The sequence below is a fragment of the Stegodyphus dumicola genome, chromosome 12 (assembly GCF_044657685.1).
Source record: "Stegodyphus dumicola isolate Sdum_Otavi_A_Nest chromosome 12, ASM4465768v1".
Taxonomy (NCBI): Eukaryota; Metazoa; Arthropoda; class Arachnida; order Araneae; family Eresidae; genus Stegodyphus; species Stegodyphus dumicola.
The window spans coordinates 4647133-4661993 of NC_140779.1; the positions used below are offsets into that span (position 1 = coordinate 4647133).

The window sequence follows — 14861 nt, forward strand, 5'->3', positions numbered from 1 at the left end:
TGACTATAAATGCTTGCCACATTTTGACAATTAAGAAATATAAATGAATGGTTATTTTTTAAATATCTTTTGTTCACAGTACATAATCGGACTGGCGAGCACAAGGTTGGGCACCGCTGATATATTGCAGGGTTCGTACAGGCCTTAAAATTCCTTAGGTTAATCAGAATCGATTTTTTGTCCTTAATTTTGGCCAAAATTGGTAGAAGGTCCTTAATTTTAATCATCTGAAATTTCTGTCTGTTTGTACGACTGTAATTTGAATGTGAATTAGCATTTTGGAGATTCACTGATATGTATGGTTATCTTTTGAATGGGTTCATGGATTATAATTTGTTCCTATTTCTAATATAAATGGTGGGATACTCAAGTTTCTAATCAAGAACTGAAACATAACCATTTTGAAATTCATTTTTTTTCTAATGAAGAACTCTTAAACAACTTTTCCCTTTTGGGGTTATGAATTCTTTTATTAAACGGTTCTAAATTTGGCAATTTTAAGAGAAAATTTTTAATTCCAATATCTGGGAATTTTTTGACTATTTTTTTTAACATTGTAACATTGATAAATTTCATTAAAATAATGGTAATATATTGAAATTATACTTAAAAAATAAGATTAAAATAAGACATTTTTATTTTTCGCTGTCACATTATAAAGTTCCATTTTGGCAACTTATTATGCAATATTTTGAATCTGAAAAATACACAAGGTATAATACTATAAAGCATACTTTATGAAAAAGTTCTTTGCGAAAGCAAAATTAGCTATGTAATTAATTAAAAATGTCTTCTTTTTAATTTTTTCATAGTAAGAGTTTTTCGTATGTAATTTTTTCAGATGCATAAGTTTTCTGTATAAAATGAATTTAAAATTTTTTTCCTTTGATTCCCCCGCCCCCTTCAAAGTATTTCTGGATTTTTGCTGTTACAGAAATGGCAGCGATAACTTTTCTTTAGAATTTTAGGCATTGCGGCGTGGAAATTTTAGAACGACCCACGAATCTAGAAGCTTCCAGAAATATGTGACAAAATGAAAAATGTCTGCATGGTAGTAACACGTAATGGATGTATTTTACAGCGATCAATTTCTTACTTTTCCAAGAACTTCTGGAAGAGCAATGAAAACAATATTTGAATGTTTTACTTCTGATACTAGAATCTTTTTCTTTACATATTTATCTTCCCTTTATTTTCTCTACTTTTCACTAGACTTAAGCATGAACAATATAAAAAATGCTTTGAATCTTATCATGCGGTCAGATGTTATAGAAAGCAATTTTTTTATTAATAAAGAAATTTAAAACTTAGAATTTAAAAGATTCATCTAATATGTCTTAGTGTATTATTAATATAATATATTACTAAATTATATATAATTAATTGTAATATATTACTAAAGGAATAAAATTAAAAGTTTTTTTCTATACATTCTAAATGCTTTTTTTTTTTTTTTTTTAGAATAACAGAAATTCTTAATTAAATCCAAAAATTCTAAAATGAAAAGGAAACGTGTTGAAGAAAGACAATGAATACATAAAGAAAATTATCCTTCAAAGATATGTACAGTTATTTTTATGTAACTTACCCAGTTATTTATTATTTCAGCCTTTAGTATAATTTTCCATTACTGTTTCCTCATATGATAGAGTTACTCAGCTAGCTTAAATTGTATAGTTTTTTACCACTATTCCACATTTTTAATTTGAATTTGACTGTTGACTGTTCTTGTTTAATTACATCACCATGAGCTCTAGTTAATTTTTGTTAGCATCAGAACATGCCTTTATGTTCTAATTTCTTTTTAAATAACAGGCTTATTTAAACCTTTGTCTGATATTGTAGTTACTTTCAGCCATAGTGATAATATGCTTCACGTCTATCGGGGATTTTGGACCAGATCAAGTAAACCCTCACAGGTACATTATGCACAGGTTGACAAGTTAGGAGATAAACCATGCAGAAACTAGCAAGAGCAATGGTTTGCATATTGGGACAAATCTCTAATTGTTAGAAAAGATGCTTAAAGAGAAAGAAATCTATATAAACTAGCCAAAATTTTTGGGAAGGCTTCAAATTAAAATGATGGATAAATATTTTTAGAGTGTTGTTACAAAACATAAATGTTTTATAGCTTTTAATGTGTAATTATCCTAACATTGTTTAAGAATCAATGCCATAAATTACATGTATTTTAAACTGTGAAATTTTATTAGATTTTGATTTTAATAGAGCTTTTTTAACAAATATTGTTAATAAATAAAATTTAATAGTGGCCATGTAAATCCATAATGACTAAGGTTACTTAACTACCTGATTTAATTATTTATAACTTCGTAACCCTTAAAAATTATCTCTGCATTTTAAAACAAGTGAGACTTAAAATAATATAAAACAACTTATCACCTTTGTTGCTTTAGTGGCTTATTGGAACCTTAAAGTATATCAACTGGGTTGCAACCCCTGAAAGTCTACACGAAGCAATGACACTAATTGTGTCAGAGCCCAACTAACTTTCAGAACTTGCCAGCTGTGCCTACATCAGGCCTTTCAGGTTTGTTCTAGGCAGCAGGTCTCTGTTAAGACCTGGTGCTCTAGGCATGTAGCAATGGTGATAACATCCAGTCTTTTGTTCTGAATCATGCTGATTATGATCTTACTTCTCATTTTAAACTATGCTGCTTGACATAAAATCTACCTGTTATGTACTAAACTTCTGGACTGAGCAAGTATGTGACAAAATAAGACCTCCCTCCAAAACAAAAATCAGCATAAAACTAACTTAGTAAAACGTAAATAAAATGTCACTTATCTTTCAAATATGTCCAAATGTAAAATATTTTATGTTACTTGATAAATTTTATTTTATTCTGAAACTTATTAATAATTCTGTTAATTAATTATTGCTTAATAATGCATCCTACTTACGGATCTATTTTATTCTCAAGATAGTATTACAAAAGTAAAGTTCAGGCATTGATAATAATTTTAATTGAATTTATTTAGTTCCCATTTGCTGATAGGTCCTTAATTTTTTTTCATTAATAACCTTAAAAGTACTTAATTTCCGTGTGCAGAAATGTATACGAAATGCTGTATTAAAATCTGTCTATATGTTTGTTTGTTTGTAATTTCATCTTCTGCGGATCGGCGGCGATTTGAGTTTCGAGAGAAGTATTTCCGGAGTCCAAAAATTTGTGGGAAGCCATTTCAATCATTCCCATCTTCGTACGATTTTAATCAGCCGAGATATTAATTAAAAAGTCTGAAAGCAACAAAAAATTTATTTACGAATTGTTTGTTGCTTGAAATATTAATTTTTGATTGTTGCAAGATATTAAACAAATTTACGAATTGGTTGTTTGACATTTGGTGGGCTTGGTCTCTGGTATATACTAAAATCAGCAGAAGCAGAATTTGTGAGGCCCATATCACACATTCATTTCTTCATACGAACATCTCTTTCGGACACTTTTTCTGCCTGGTTTACGAATGAAAGAAAGGCGCGCGATTTTTTCCTTCTTTTCGAAAAAAATTGTAAGTTGGTCGTTTTCAACGTATCAGCTTCGAATGTTATCAGCTTGTTTGCAATGGAGAACCAGTTTCCCCTTTGCATGTTAACCCCAAAATAATGTGTGGTAATTGGTTGTTGCGACAAAGCAGAAAAAAATGTTCCAAACCGTTGTTCTTCCGAAACAAACAGATGTGTGATAGCAGCCTAAGCAACAATGAAAGAATTTAAAGACCGGAAGAAAACTTCAGTTTCTGAACAAAATATGAAAGAAACATAACAAGAAGTTTTCGCAAAGAAAGTGGGTATAAAATAATTATAACCTGACACCTAGAGCTTTTCAAGATCACACTTTAGAGCATCAGCTTCCAAACTCCGCTAACGCAGAAACATTGGGTTGTGAAGAAAGAACTAGACGTGACAGAGTGACTGAAAGGATGGCCAGATGTTTAATTGAAATCTAAAAAAAGAAAAAAACAGAAAGCTGTGTGATTTTAGAATTTTGAACTTTGTATTTTCTAAACGACATCTGATTTGTAATATAAAAAAGAACATGCTTTAGAGTTTAAATCAATCTAGTACTTCTGAATAAAATATAGAATTCTATATTACATCAATAGTGAACACATTTTCACTATTTTAGTTCAGGAGGAGTGGTGCTGCAGTCACTCTTACACTCTCTGTGTGCTGTAAATAAAACAATAGAAATGCAAGCGTTCATCTCATAGCTGCATCACTGAATCGAAAACAAAATATACTATTGTGTTTCTCATCTACCACCTGATGGTCCATGGTTCGCGATATCATCGTAAATCCTGACAAGACAGATCTTTATACGCAACTGAAGAAGCACACCATTTCCAGATGCGGAGAGACCAAAACTCAAGAAATTCGCCGCTTATTAGCTGAAGAACAGTAAAGGCCCATTTACACCAGCGGAACTTTCAGTCTAAGAAATGCACGCGGAAGTTGCTAGTTTCACTAAATGGCGAAAATGTTACTCTTTTTTTTTTTTTTTTAACTGAAACTGAATATGTACACATTTAAATAAACAGCCTAACTTATAACATTATTCAAGAGTTTAAGAGTTAAATATTTCCTCATAATACGAAAAAATTGCTGTTTAAAAGCTCTTAAACGAGTCTTCAAATTCGCCTGCGTTTCTTAGGCTCAAAGTTCCGCTAGTGTAAATGGGTCCTTAGGTGACCGTAAGCTTAACGAATTGCTTCGTGTAATGCAGCACCGAGTCGTATACTATTGCCGACTCTCTTATGTCAGAGTCATTTTTACAGTAATTATCTACAAACGCTCAAGCAATTCTGTAATCCATTTCCCCACTGTCAGCACAAAAAGCTGCTGAGGTGGTTGATGGAATCTTGGGAGTTACTCCATCCGAGGTAAGCTAAGCTTAGAATTCTTCTAATACTGATATTGTAATAGGGAATCTCGTCTTCTAGAGGAGTTAAAAGAACACCGTTAAGAAGTAAATTCCTGAAAAAGGTTGAGAAATCATTCTCGTAAACAATGTAATCGACATATCTGTCATCAAATTCTTAAGCCGCAGCTGCTTTGGATATTTGCTAGTATCATCAGCAGTTCAAATCAAAAGCAGAAAGTGTACACCGCCATATTCGTGCCAGGCAAATGCTAGCGGGTAGGTATAGTGGCGACGTATATCCTGCCATCAGCTTCTCGTCGCCTATTTATATGAGGCCAAAAATCAAAAGTGAATTTTCTTCCTGACATATGTTCTGATGCAACTTTAATTCCTGCTAATTAATATGAAAAAAGACAGACTCCGATCCAAACTTCTAATGCCGCCAACAACACACCCATTCAGGTTTATCGTCAAAACTTGTTATCACTTGATTTTGGTTTAATAAGAAATTTTGTGTTTTCCTTTTTATATTTGTTTACTTTTATATAGTTTCTACTGCTGTAATTGGTGCTGATTTCTTGCATTATTTTATTTTAAAACCTGAAATCGTCGCTTAACTGACGAATGTATAAAATTGAATTGCCTTGATATTTATTTATTTTAACTATTACTGATTTTTTTAATTTTATATTTTTATTTATATGCTCTCATCAAACAGCAACTGTTCCTCACCGCTTCATATTTTTCCTAAAAAGGAAAGGGGTAACTGTCGTCCTGTTAGTGATTATCGCTCCTTAAACGCGCAGACTGTAAAAGATCGGTACTATATTCCCAGTATTGTTGACTTTACGAGTGAACTCCACAATACTAAAATATTTTCTCACATGGACTTGGTAAAAGCTTTTCATCAGACTTACTTGAATTCAATTTGACCTGTGCAATGCTTCCAGCACATTTCAACGATTCACTGATGAGGTTACTTAGAGGTTTAAATGGTGTATGTGCCTTCAACTGATGACATGTTGATAGCATTCAAAACTCATAAAAAACATAAATGCAAACGTTCATCTCATAGCTGCGTCTAAGATCACAACAAGGTTATTTAGAGATGCAAATGGAATGTCAACATTGATCACTGGTTAAGCTTTTGATAGGGTTTGGTTGGAAGGCCTCATTCACAAATTACTTACCCTGGGATTACTGGGCGACATCACAAGCATTAATAAGGTCTACCTAAAGGGTAGAAACTATGGCGTTCGCATTTCAAAAACATACTTTTTGTTGCGCCTGCGCGCGCATTTCATTACTAGCGTCGGCGCATGCTCCTTGAGCTCTTGGAGTTTGTGACATGAGATTGTGAGCTAAGAGCGTGTGAGAGAATTCGTGGCTTCGAGTGGCCAAGAACTATGTAAATTAATGAGAATTAAAGTGAGATATAATACAGTCCATTGTTCCTGAGTTTATTGAATTATAGTGTAGTGCCTGTGCAAAACACTTTTCTTCCCGTGCTGTTCTAATCAATGTGCAACAGGGTTCCTTAGTGGCGCTTACGCTATTCAACTTAAATGAGAACAACATCCCGCAAACACCAGCACTATGTTAAGGACCCATTTTATGTTAAGGATACTGCAATTCTCTTACAAAATGATTTTTTTTTTGTCCAGCATTGCCACAAAGTCACAAAAATGCATTAGAGATCTGGCTTGTGAACTTGAAAACTGAAATTAATGTGAACGAATTTTCCTGGCCGAGGCGAGTCACTTAACTTGTGGTGATCCTTGATCCAAAAAATAGTCCTCACACGTTCACTCTATTCTCCAGAAGTTCCGAACACGTAAAGTAAAACTATACCCTTTAATTGCCCGAAACAGCTTTTTATCAATTGATAATAAGCTATTCACATACAAAACCTCTTGCGCCCTATGCTTCGTTACACCTACCCAATTTGGGCATATTCCTTCTGCACCAATTGCAAAACATTACAAACGGCTCAAAATTGCATCTTGAGACAAATATATCATATGGTACGTCAGAAATAATAAAATTCACGAAGAACTGGGTGAGTACTCTGGTGATTACATCTTTCGACTTTTGTGTGTGATAACTGGCATATCAAATATTGAAATCCAGCCTGAGATAAATTGCCGAGCGGCAGATTCGGCAGATATATCGTACAAGAGAAATGTTTCCGGCCATACAATGTATTTGTCAGTGGTAGTTAATAAATATTGAAAACTTTCAGATGTAGACAGTTGACTGACAAATAGCCAAATATATATAGCGAAAGTTTGTGGATTGCATGAAATATTTCTGTAATTAAGCTTAGATTTGCCTTATAACTTTAGAATTAGATTGCTTGATCATGAGATATGAACAGTTCTTGAGCATTGAGGGTAAGAAACACTCCCTGAATAAGTTTTTTTGTCGCATGAATTCATGAGATTTCTGAGAGGTGTAAAAAGCATAAAAAAAATTGTTTTTTCAAAATTCGAGATGTGCGTAAGATTTTAATTTAACATTATTCGTGCCACGCAGTAGTCATAAGTTAGGAGTGAGCTGTAACATTAAAGAGCAGTTTGAGTTCCTTGCGGAGCCGACTCTGTTCATTATCATTTGTTTGAGATCGACATTTATAGTAAAATCAGTTGTACCAGTTGTTTGAATGCATGACGATGTAATGAGCTATGTAATGTCTCTGGTATTTCAGTTTTATGTTGCCTAACGGCGCTGTAACTTCCTTGAAAAGAAAGTATAAAAAGTCATTTTTTTGTTTCCTAATTTGGCATCAACATAATACTTTGTACTGAAACGCTGTAATTTGTTTTGAAGGTAATTTTGTGTTTTTATTTCATAGTATTTGCAAAATATTAAAGTTTTGAGAGTGTAATTTCTAAGTAAGTCTATCAAGAGTTTCTTATTTTATTTTTGTATAGTTTATGTAGACGACCTAATTGCGCTTTGGAAATCGGTGTTCATTGTTAATTTTTATAAATTATGTTACCACGTATTTATGTGTTATAGATTTAGTAAAAGAGATTGAAACTAAATTTTTAATTAGACTGTTAAGATATTTTTCGTGAAGTTAATAACCTTTCACAGTTTCTTTTTTATATGTCTTAAAATTATTTAAATATGCAACTGACTGCCGGTACAAATTCCCAAATGATTGGTAGTCTTCAGAGTGACACGTTATGTTTAAATTCTTATCATTGCTTTTGCTACGTACACAGTTTTTCAGTATCACATCTGTATATTTCTTATGAAGAAGGAAGGGTATTTTGATGGGAAGTTTATATTATGTGAAGAAATTGTGAAAAGTACAAAAGCAGGGCTGAAATTTTCGGGTAGCACTTCCCCTGAGAATTCGCTAAATGTAAACACCGCCAAAATAGTATAGTTATCTTTCCTCTTTTAAGAATTTCATTTGATGTATCTTCCGCACAATACGTGTTTTTACTTTTCAGTTAATTGACAGAAGGAAAGGTAGGTAGAAGTGCTGTTTTTCTTAAAGAACGAATGGAGTGTGAAAAGAATTATTTATTGTTTCCTTTAGATACACATATATAAAAGTAATTTTTTACAAATTTGAGAAAAAAGAATATAAAAAATAATTTTTTTTTTTTTGCATCATTCCCAAACAGAGCATGTATATCTTTCGTATTAACTCAATCATCTCAATAAAAGTTTATAAAATTTTGGCATTGCATGTGAATTGTATGGTTGCTGCAAAATCTGTTCTTATTGCTCCAAGTTCCTTTTTTCTTATATTGCGATAACCACGCAGATAGCAATTCTTAGATTTCAGTAAGAAACATAATCATTTCGTATGCAATCTTTTTTATTGTATTTCAAGTTCCATTGGGTTTTATATACAAATTGTGATTTTTTTGGTTTTAAAACCCAATCTAAAATGATTAATATTTAAGACAAAAAGTCTTAAATGCCTGTAAAAATTGCCTGAAGTAGGAAAAAATTTTGGTAAAATTTCTGCAGGAATTTTGCATTTTACTGCATATTCGGTAAAAGGAACAAATGGTTTGAATCTATTTTTAAAGCGATGGAATGAAGTTTCTACCAGAACAAAAGAAACAGAAAGCTGCTTAGAAGTAGATTTATTGAAATATATTCTGACTAATTAACATAATTAAAATAAAAAATATGTATGCAAGTAATTTTTTCAACTACAGGTTATTTTTTTCCTTCTGTAAAAATTGACCAAGTTATGCTAAAGTGTTTATGTTAATATGTATGTATAGAACCACGTGTACACTGGTTCGATTTTGTAAATAGATATTTGTGCCAAGTTACCGAAGTTGCGTTTTTTTCCCCATTCGTACGCATGTAATCATCGTATAACCAAAAAAACAGCCTTTTAGGGGGTGTGTAAAGTAGCAGGTCTTCCCGTGGCACACCATAGGTAACGCTAAATCTGCTACGGTATTCAGAATCTAGTGTTTTTTAATTTGTAGGCAAAATTTCTTACTCTTTTATGTTCTTCCCAGCAATGCTCGTTTCAGCACTCTTTTCGAATCTCTATTCAGTCAGTGTGCCCTGTTCAAGCACACCCACAGAATTAAAACGATAAGTGCTGATTCAGAAGTCAAACAACAAAAATCAGCGTTAATTCACAAAATTTTCACAGGACTAGTTTCGATGGTTTTACCGAACCATCATCTTCAGCTGCAAAACCGCAAATGAACAAGATAGGTTTGTGTCTTAACGATAAGTGCTATCTTAACAAAATTTGACCTGTGCACTCCTTTAGGCCATTAGACTGCGTACTTTTTTTTTTTTAAATCGAAATTCCAACTTTAAAAGGTAGTGTGCTGGAAAGGGTTAACACCACAAAAAGTTATGAAATCATTTTTTTGTTAAAGTTTGGAATTTCCTTGTTAAAGTGATCCCTGAAAATTCACTGGCAACATTTAAACTTAATTTTTTGAAGATTAAAAAATGCTATGGCAAGCTTAGCTTTGAAATGTTAAAAGATACAATGTATGAAGGAAAATAACATTTATCAATCTCTCTTGAGATCATAATTTGGCAACTGCTAGTATTATAGAATTAAATATTGCTACTTTTTGATTTTCATACATATTTAACTATTTGTTGCACCATCTGATGGAAATTTGTTCTTCAGTCCAAAAGTTATAAAATGTTAAGTGGTGAGAAAAGGGAAAATGTTAAGTGGTGAGAAAAGGGGTCCTGGAACTATAAAACAAATTATTGACAGGAAAATATTTCACCTGCTGTTTCCCCCCTGCATCTTCAAGCACTTTAAACACACCCAATAAATTAGTGACAAAAACATTTGCAAAATTCTGTATTTACATATGTCAAATTCCATGCTTTCTAAAGAGGTTATCACTTCTAGCAACAGTCCCTGCTAGACGGGACTTTTCTGAGAAACAAGATTCCAGTAGCACTGGTTTAAACAGGAGGATTCCTAGGAAAAAAAAAAGAGCCCCGCTCGAAGCAAAGTCCCACCTAGCTACGGAAACGATATATAGGCTATGCGGAATTTTTTCAAATCTCGCCGAAAATGTCTTGGCTAGAGCTCTGTCTCGGGTAGAGATCAACCAATCAGATGAAAGAGCTGCTTTTGAAGGATCACGTGATCCCAATCTAAATTTTATCTAACAAAACTGCTTCATCATGACAAACATTCACTGCAAAATTGGGAAAAAGTGCACAATACCATACTCCTTATGCGTTTTTCAAAATAACACATACACATAAACCATGTACACATCGACTTATTTTTACTTAAAAAAACATCCCAGAATTGCACAAAAATGGCATTGCACACACTGTTCACTATATCCATGTGCACTGCTTTTTTCTCATAAATTAGAAAAATGTCACGAAAATGCATAACAATTTTCTGAATCTTTAAACCCGGTAAAAAGAACGGTACTTTTCCGTTTTGCCGGCGCAAGCGATAAAGTCGCCAATAATGGTACAACCGATGCCAAACGGAATATTCTCGCTGGTAACCTTTTACGCCTCATTCAGATAGTTCAGTTTTATGTCTAAGACCATTTTCGGCAATTAAATCAATTAGGATGCAATCACAGCGCTTACCCGAAGCCGAAAATATAGAAAAGGTAAAGTCAAGGGTTAAATTCATCAATTCTAATGAGAATGCATTAGCGAAGTAAAGCACTGCAGTTTTACATAATTTCTGAGTAAGTTATTCGTACGAATTGAAGTATTTCTTGCATTTAAACGTGTATTCCAAATTAAGATTTAACTTGAAATTAATGTAGATAATTACTGAGAGCATTATATTTTTGTAGAGTAGTATACGTGAGATGAGATCGCTTGGGGTCACGTGATATGAACCGGCGAAACAGGATGTTGAACCATGAAAGCATAGTAAATTCTTAAATTAATGTCTTTTTATAAATTTATTGTCTTTATTTATTGGCTTTTTATAAAATTTTAAGCGATATTAAAATGTTTATGCCTTCAAAAAAAGAATTCTTAGGACTAACATTTTTTAAATATTTTTTGTGTGTATGTTGTCGCCAATAAAGTCTGCTTGGCGAGATTTGCGCCGGCGAAACGGAGAAGTACCAAAAGAACATATATGAAATTACCTGATCGCGAAAAAGTATATACTCTTTCCAAATATGAACATTTCCACGTATAAAATAAATAAAATATCCAAAAACTTTTACCTCTCAATTATCTCTTATATTATAAATGTCACCAACGAATTCATTCCGCAAACATTACAAATACTTAGTGTCAAATATTTAAATTATTTCCATGCACGTTTACTTCAACTAAAACGTATACCAAATTCCTACAAACATAAAATTCACAAAATAACTATCATTTAATTAAAATATCACTAAACCATGTACACGTCGACTTATTTTTACTTAAAAAAACATCCCAGAATTGCACAAAAATGGCATTGCGCACACTCTTCACTATATCCATGTACACTGCTTTTTTCTCATAAATTAGAAAAATTTCACGAAAATGCATAACAATTTTCTGAATCTTTAAACCCGGTAAAAAGAACATATATGAAATTACCTGATCGTGAAAAAGTATATACCCTTTCCAAATATGAACATTTCCCCGTATAAAATAAATAAAATATCCAAAAACTTTTACCTCTACATTATCTATTAACGTCACTAACTAATTCATACCGCAAACATTACAAATGGTTACAAATACTTAGTGTTAAATATTTAAATTATTTCCATGCATGTTTACGCAAATTACTTTACTTCCACCTTACATTTAGAACAATGCATAAAAATAATATCCTCAAATAATTAAAAATACTAACTTACCTAATCTTTTTCAGAATCTTGATTACGTGTCCGATAAACTTTTCTTATTTCTGTTTCAGGATCTTTAAAATCATACTTATAGTTCACAGCAAGGTACCAGGTAAAATAAATAACTTAATAAAACATCTTTACTTCTATCTCACACAACCTTAAAGAAACACTTATTACTAACTCTTTCAATCCCACTAAATACCCATTTCGAATTCACTTTAGTTAGGGCCATGGGATCCAAAAATTAACGAACACTGTTTCACACAACACAGAATAAAGCCAATTACAAAATTTCCAGATTTTTTCCCGATTTCCCCCCTTTTCCGATTAAAGAACCGTAATTCATCCATTAATATCACATGACATATCCCATGATCTTTCATTTCCCTCACACAAAATAATGCGTAATCAGAACTGAGTACTGCTCACATTATTACCAAAGTCCCAGGTAGTAACCTTTATCGCCTCCAAAATGTCGCCAAACTACCAGTTACCATATTCTAAAGATCAGCCTTCAAGTCTTTGCAGTAAGTGAAAATGGTAACATAGCTATGTGGGTTTCCTGGAAATGTACCGGTTCTGAAAATTGCCCCTTTCAATGTACAGTCCCACATAACCGACACATAATGTAATTGGAACGTTATGGGGCAGGAGAACCTAATTTTTTTTAATTGATAGTAAATTAAATAAGTTAACATTTGGGAACAGCCATGGGCACTTGAAGATTTTTTTTTTTTTTTTTTGTGTTTAAGATAGTTAAATTGTTACTGTTTTTAGGTTATGTTTGTCGTATGAAACTGCAAATCACCTTCACACTTACAGCCAGCAGTCTTTATTGTCAGATCCCTTGTAACCATATAGTCAAGACAATGGTACTTTTCTGGGTGAATCTTTACATTATGGTAACTTGGCGATTTTTTGGTGACCAACCCTGCTACAGCAACTTGCTAGTTTTGTTTTGGACGCCATTTTGTTTTCACGAAGTAAACGCATGTTTTTTTTTTTTTTTTTTTTTTTTAACACTTTTTCCAACAATCTGCTAGCCAAAAATTGACAAAAATCCAGTTCTTCTTACTCTTGTAAAAAGCGCCAAACAAATAAGTGGGCAATTCTGCAGTTTAGCAGCGAAATTGTTTCTAAGTGCTTATTAGCTAAAATCACGTTCGGAATTTTCAGGAAAATGTCACATGACGTGTCTCATAATATCTCATTTCTCTGAGACAAAATAATCTGTGATTCGAACTGTGTACTTTTCAGATTATTGCTAAAGTCCTAGCTAGTAACCTTTATCGCCTTACCAAAATGTCGCTACCTGTTACCATATTCTAAAGATTAACCTTTTTCTGTTTTGCTGGCATAAACGATAAAGTCACCAAGAATGGTTCAACTGATACCAAACGGAATATCTGTGCTGGTAACCTTTTATGCCTCATTTTCAAAACAAGTCGCAGCCATTTCTTGTCAGATTGATTGTTTCTTTCAATACTGGCATGCAATTACAAGATAGTTCAATTTTATGCTCTAAGACTATTTGTGGTAATAAAGTCAACTAGAATGCAATCACACCACTCACCCGAAGGCGAAAATATAGAAAAGGCAAAATGAAGTGTTAAGTTCATCAGTTCTAATGAGAATGCACTAGCAAAGTAAAGCATTGCGGTTTTACGTAATTTCTGAGTAAGCTATTCATATGAATTTAAATAATTCTCGCATTTAAACTTGTATTCCAAATTAAGATTTAACTTGAAATTAATGTAGATAATTACTGAGAGAATTAGATTTTTGTAGTGTAGTTTACATGAGATGAGATCACTTGGGGTCACATGACACGAACCGGCGAATCAGGATGTTGAACCATTAAAGCATAGTAAATTCTTAAATTAATGTCTTTTTACAAATTTATTGTCTTTATTTATTGGCTTTTTACAAAATTTTGAACCATATTAAAATGCTTATGCCTTCAAAATAAAAAATTCTTAGCATTAACATTTGTTAATATTTTTTATGTGTAAACTGTATGTTGTCGCCAACAAAGTCTGCTTGGCGAGATTTGTGCCAATGAAATGGAAAAGTATCGATATTTCTTATTATAATAATTTTACAATTACCAAATATTTTTACAAAATGTATCTGAAAATAGATAAAGATAAGACAATACAGACAACGAAAAAAAACGAAAACATTTCGACATATTCTTTTTATAATATAAACGTAAGTACCAAGACTATTTTTTTTAATTAACAATCAGCAAAAAATATTCTTATCTTAGTAAATATTTGTATTTGCTTCACATGCATAAGAAATAAATGAGCTTGTGCAGTTTCATAGAAATCAAAGTTAAAGGAGGTATTACTTTTTTTTTTGCCTAGTATTTTTGTTTTAATCTGGGAAGGTATACACCTGTTGTAGGAACCTGAGATCATGGGGTATAAGTAAACCTCTAAAATTCTTATGGGCTTTGCATTTTGTAATCAATATACATAATCAGATATATTTTAAATGCATATAGACATTTCAAAAATATTTAAATCATATTTATTTAGCCATCTTTCGATACTTGATATCTATTTTACACAACTTATTTTGAAAGAATAACTTCTGTAGTAATATATCTGATTTTACAGGTAAAAAATTATTTTATTGCAAATAAATGATTGGGTTTTCA

The 14861-nt window shown here is 32.2% G+C and overlaps 1 protein-coding gene across 4 annotated transcripts in view; it reads left to right on the forward strand.

The window, feature by feature from the left end:
• The first annotated feature begins 7457 nt into the window (after nt 1–7457).
• pcm (5'-3' exoribonuclease pacman) overlaps nt 7458–14861 on the forward strand; it is a 72010-nt gene continuing 64606 nt past the window's right edge. Inside the window, exon 1 of one of the 4 annotated variants that reach the window (XR_004759257.2) lies at nt 7458–7783. The gene's annotated coding sequence lies outside the window, so the exon portion shown is untranslated. The remainder of the gene's footprint in view (nt 7784–14861) is intronic. The other 3 variants (XR_004759256.2, XM_035366779.2, XM_035366778.2) reach the window with 3 other exon arrangements.